We start from the raw sequence: 6,185 nt of genomic DNA on the forward strand, positions 1-6,185 counted from the left end.
TGGGGCCCCTCATGGTCTGATTTTGAGGGTGGGGCCCCTCAGGGTCTGATTTTGAGGGTGGGGCCCCTCAGGGTCTAATTTGGTGGGCGGGGCCCCTCAGGGTCCGATTTTGTGGGTGGGGCCCCTCAGGGTCCGATTTTGTGGGTGGGGCCCCTCAGGGTCCGATTTTGTGGCTGGGGCCCCTCAGGGTCTGATTTTGTGGGTGGGGCCCATCAGGGTCCCATTCTGTTGGTGGGGCCCCTCAGGGTCCGGTTTTGTGACCGGGGACCCTCAGGGTCTGATTTTGTGGCTGGGGTCCCTCAGGGTCTGATTTTGTGGGTGGGGGCCCTCAGGGTCTGATTTTGTGGCCGGGCCCACTCAGGGTCTGATTTTGTGGGTGGGGCCCCTTAGGGTCTGATTTTGTGGGTGGGGCCACTCTGGGTCCGATTTAGTGGGCGGTGCCCCTCATGGTCCGATTTGGTGGGCGGGGCCCCTCTGGGTCCAATTTGGTGGGCGGGGCCCTTCAGGTTCCGATTTGGTGGGCGGGGCACCTCTGGGTCTGATTTGGTGGGCGGGGCCCTTCAGGGTCCGATTTGGTGGGCGGGGTCAATCTGGGTCCGATTTGGTGGGCGGGGCTCCTCGGGGTCCGATTTGGTGGGTGGGGTCATTCTGGGTCCGATTTGGTGGGCGGGGCCCCTCTGGGTCCGATTTGGTGGGCGGGGCCCTTCAGGGTCCGATTTGGTGGGCGAGGCACCTCTGGGTCCGATTTGGTGGGCGGGGCCCTTCAGGGTCCGATTTGGTGGGCGGGGCACCTCTGGGTCCGATTTGGTGGGCGGGGCCCTTTAGGGTCCGATTTGGTGGGCGGGGTCAATCTGGGTCCGATTTGGTGGGCGGGGCTCCTCGGGATCCGATTTGGTGGGCGGGGTCAATCTGGGTCCGATTTGGTGGGCGGGGCTCCTCGGGGTCCGATTTGGTGGGCGGGGTCAATTTGGGTCCGATTTGGTGGGCGGGGCTCCTCAGGTTCCGATTTGGTGGGCGTGGCCCCTCAGGGTCCGATTTGATGGGCGGGGCCCCTCTGGGTCCGATTTGGTGGGCGGGGCCACTTTGGGTCCGATTTGATGGGCGGGGCCCTTCAGGGTCCGATTTGGTGGGCGGGGTCACTCTGGATCCGATTTGGTGGGCGGGGCTTCTCAGGGTCCGATTTGGTGGACGGGGCCCTTCAGGGTCCGATTTGGTGGGCGGGGCCACTCGGAGTCTGATTTGGTGGGCTGTGCTACTCTGGGTCTGATTTTTTGAGCGGGGCCACACTGTTCGGATTTGGAGGCCAGGTTGGCTCAGCCTACGATTTGGAGGCCGGGGTGGTTCAGCCTACGATTTGGAGGCCGGGGTGGCTCAGCCTCCGATTTGGAGGCCGGGGTCACTCAGCTTTCGATTTGGCGCGCCGGCCCTTTAAGACTCATTTCGGTGCGCTGGCCCTTTAAGAATCACTGTGGCACGTCGGCCCTTTAAGAGCCAGGGTGGCTCACTGGGCTTCTAAATCCACTTTGTCGCACATTCTATCTCAGGGGCATGTGTCATGTGATGAAGCTAGATTTGCATTTGTGCTGTGGGTTTCACTTTAAGAGCTGATATTATGTGGCAGAAGCTCTGTCCTTGGGATGTCATGTGACGTTCGTAGGCGTTGGCATAGTAACTGGGTCTGCCTGCGCATATCAATGAGCTCAACTGCCATTTCAATCGCCTCAGGGCACGTTTTGCCATTACCCATTGAAAAGCATTGGAGACAGTGCATTCCAATGACGGGGAAAAAAAATTTCAAACGCAAATTGCGCAAAAACTACAAATCCGATCGACACGAAAAATACTTAGCACACCTCTCGTGGACGCTGGCTTCGAAACGACACCTCAACGGAGTCTGTGCGTGTAGCGGTTCGGGCTGTATTAATTGCGGAAATCAACTTAATAATAATAATAAGAAGAAGAAGAATAAGTTAGCAGCGTTCGGATTACAATATAGTGGTTTTTTCAAACCACTATAATTAGTGGACAACCTCTTTAAAGTGAATTTGTCAATAGGTTTTGCCAATATAAGTTAAAGCCATCACCTATATTGCCTTGTTTACCTATGCCAAGCTACCAGTATTTAAGCCTCCAACCCACTCCCACATATCCAAAAAATACTTTTAAAATCCCCCCTAGCGTCGTCTGGTCTATTTGATATTACTTGTCTTTCTCAACACCTCCTCTATCCCATAAAGTGTTGTCGTCCTGCACTGTTCTAAATCTCGCTCGCACTGTGCCTTCCTGAGGTACAGTACTGGTCTGAGAGATAATTATGCTTTATGTTCAATCTGCACTGGGGGTTTGAACTGGCTAGTGGCAGCATTTATCCAACACTGAAGACTGATTGCCTTCAGTATTTACATCAGACTGTGCACTAACTGCCAAAATTATGACATAGCCACCTAATTATATGTATGGAGGCACAAAGTGGAAGCCTAATTTTTGTACGGAGACACAAATGGACATAAATTTGGTATAGGTACACAAATGGGATATAATTATTGCATAGGGACACAAAGTGGACATGGTGTTCATCTTGAGGCACAAAGGCTATGTAATTATTGCATGAGGGCACAAAGGGGGCATAATATTGTATGGGGCAAAAAGGATTATCATTATTGCACAGGGACACAAAGTAAACATAATGTTCATCTTGGGGCAAAAAGGTGATGTAATTATTGTATGGCTAAACAAATGGGATATAATTATAGAAGGGAGCACAAAGAGGTTATAATTATTGTATGGGGGCGCAAAGTGGACATAATGATCATCCTGGGGCACAAAGCCGACATAGTTATTGTATGGGGGCACAAAGGGGCCAAAATTATTCTTTGGGGGCATTATTATTGTGTGGAGCTATGGACAATATATGACAACGTACAGGTACTATAGATGCACTATTACATGTGGATGGCACAAAACTTGGTTATGGAAAAGGGGTTGGAAGAATTACCATGTAGGGCTTTATGAAATTTGTTTAGAGATAGTGTGCTTTTAGCTATATGGTTTAATTCTATCTATTCTATTTGTTGTACTTTGCTGCCATCTACTGACCATTGTTATATTATGTTCTTCATGTAATATTACTGGGCTTTACCCATAATACCTTTCTATCTGCAACTCCTTCTATCTGTATCCCACTTTCTTCTTCTTTGTCAGTGCTATCTTGGACAGCATATGCTTCAGGACTGGAGAAAGGATTCTCTTGTTACCTCTAACTCTGAGCTTCTAACTTGCAGTACTAACTCCTACCTCATCTTCATCATCCCTGATATCTCTTATCAAGGTACTGTGAATAAACCTGTTGAATTCATCACTACATCATCCTTCCGGACTAATCATGTGCAGCTCATCAGGAATAGTAGGCATGAGTTAGTGAGTTAATGCCATCTGCTACTGCTTATACAGAGAACCATGTTCACATCCTTCAGACACATCTCACCCACGTACATCAGTGGCAGAATAGATGGGTAAAAGTGAGAGCAGTAGTAGAAAACTGATGAGCCAAAACTTTCTGTGTTAAATTCTGCAGATGAAAGAAAAATTTTCATGGGGTTCTGGTCTAGATGTAGAAAAAAAGGGTTCATTCAGAAACAACATCACTGGAGAATCAATGGATTTATCTGTACATAATACACAGATATACAACTGTATAATGGCAATATCAGTCTTGGTACAGAGTTTTTTTGTTAATTATCAGAATTGTGGTATTATGTGGTCATTATGTGCTGGTAATACATTATTTGGTCATGGTGTTATTTTTTATATAATGATATTCCTCGAAGCACACTGAGTTTCATACTGTGGTATTTTTTAAGATTGTGTTGATTGAGTATATTTGTGTTACTTTCATTTTTATGGGAGGATGAACATCTTTTTGCATACTTTAGCAGAGTCCCAAGAGAACACATGTCAGAGATATAAACTGGTATTTACATGGGGTACAGGTCTGAAAGTTGCACCAGGACCAATAATAATAATAATAATAATAATAATAATAATTTTATTTCTATAGTACCAACATATTCCACAGCACTTTACATTATAGAGGGGACTTGGACAGACAATAGATATTACAGCACAACAATAGTCACATAGATTATAACAGATACCAAGAGGAATGAGGGCCCTGCTCGCAAGCTTACAATCTATGAGGAAAAAAGGGAACCTGTCACCCCCCTCAGTGTGTTTTTCAGTTAAAGAGCCACCTTCAGCAGCACTAAGGCTGCATTCTGTGAAGGTGGCTCTTCTTTTTCTGACCCCTAGAAATGCTGAAATATCAACTTTTATAAATAGCTCCTCATACCTGTAATGTGTCCCATAGGTATAGTGTGTCCCCCTGTATCAGCCGCCTACCATCTGTCCATCATGCCTGCCCGGTGTCTAAATGATGCGCAGTGTGCGCTGCCCGAGAACCGACATCAGGCTATTGCGCCTGCGTGTTGTGGAGGCACAATAGCCTGATGTCGGTTCTCGGGCAGCACGCACTGCGCATGCCCGAAAACTCTTGTCACAGCGCAGGCGCCGGCATTCAAAACAGGAGGAGGCAGCAACGCACAGGGGCATCATGATGGACAGATGGTGGGCAGCGCCGAGACACCAGACAGGCATGATGGACGGATGGTAGGCGGCTGATACAGGGGGACACACTATACCTATGGGACACATTGCAGGTATGAGGAGCTATTTATAAAAGTCGATATTTCAGCGTTACTAGGGGTTACAAAAATAAGAGCCACCTTCACAGAATGCAGCCTTAGTGCTGCTGAAGGTGGCTCTTTAACTGAAAAACATCCTGGGGGGTGACAGGTTCCCTTTAAGAGGAGACACGAAGGGTTGTTGGCAACAATTGTTTTCGTTGTTCGGACCAGCCATAGTGTAAGAATCGGGTGTTCCTGTAATGCTGCATGAATCAGTTAACATCCTAAGTATATAACAGGCCTAAGTATAAGTATATACTTAGGCTGTTATAGCTATGCTCCTTCCCACAGTCAAACAATCATGGCCAAAAGTGTTGGTATCTTTGAAATTGTGCAGAAAATAACATATTTCTTCCTGATAATTATTGCAATGTTTTGGTGTAAACTTTTATTGGCTTTGTGTGTATTGGAACAGCAGAAAAAGAACACAGAAAAAAAGACAAAATTGTCCTCATTTCACTCAATACCCCTAAAATGGGCAGCACATATGGCATCTTTCCAAAATTGTGGGTAAACAGCTTTGTTTCAAGCATGTGATGCTCGCCTAACCTCACTTGTGGCAAGTAGCAGGTGTGGGCAATATGAAAATTACACTTGAAGCAAGATAATAGGAGAAGTTGATTCAGTCTTTGCATTGTTTGTCTGTGTGCCACACTAAGCATGCAGAACAGAAAGAGGTGAAGAGAACTGTGTTAGGACTTGAGAACCAAAACTGTTGAAAAATATCAACAATCTCAAGATTACAAGTCCATCTCTAGAGATCTTGATGTTCCTTTATCCACAGTGTGCAACATAATCAAGAAATTTACAACTCATGGCACTATAGCTAATCTTCGTGGATGTGGGTGGCAGAGAAAAATTGCTGAAAAGTTGCAACGTAGGATTATCCAGATGGTAGATAAAAAGTTCCAATCAAATTCAAAAAAATTTCAAGCTGTCCTGCAGGCTCAGGGTGCATGATTGTCAGTGCGGACTATCTGTCAATACTTGAATTAAAAGAAATGCTGTGGCAGAAGACCCAGGAAGAGTCCACTGCTGACACAGAGACATAAAAAACTAAACTGCAGTTTGCAAAAATGTAGGCAAGTAAGCAAAAATCCTTCTAATAAAGTGTCTTTTTGAAAGATAAGGCCAAAATAAAGCTTTTTGGTAAAGTATATCAATGTACTGTTTACTGAAAATGGAATGAGACCTACAAAGAAAGGAACACTGTACCTATAGTCAAATATGGTGGAGGATCAAAAATAGTTTAGGGTTGTTTTGCTACCTCTGCCACTGGGTACCTTCACTGTGTGCAAGGTATCATGAAATCTGAAGATTACCAAAGGATTTTGGGCCGCAATGTAGTGCCCAGAGTCAGAAAACTGAGTTTGCTAACTACAACACGGGTCATTCAGCAGGACAATGACCTTAAACATACTTTAAGAAGCCTTAGATAATAAT

This window comes from Dendrobates tinctorius, unplaced genomic scaffold (assembly GCF_039654945.1).
Source record: "Dendrobates tinctorius isolate UK_male_01 unplaced genomic scaffold, ASM3965494v1 ptg000028l, whole genome shotgun sequence".
Lineage (NCBI taxonomy): Eukaryota > Metazoa > Chordata > Amphibia > Anura > Dendrobatidae > Dendrobates > Dendrobates tinctorius.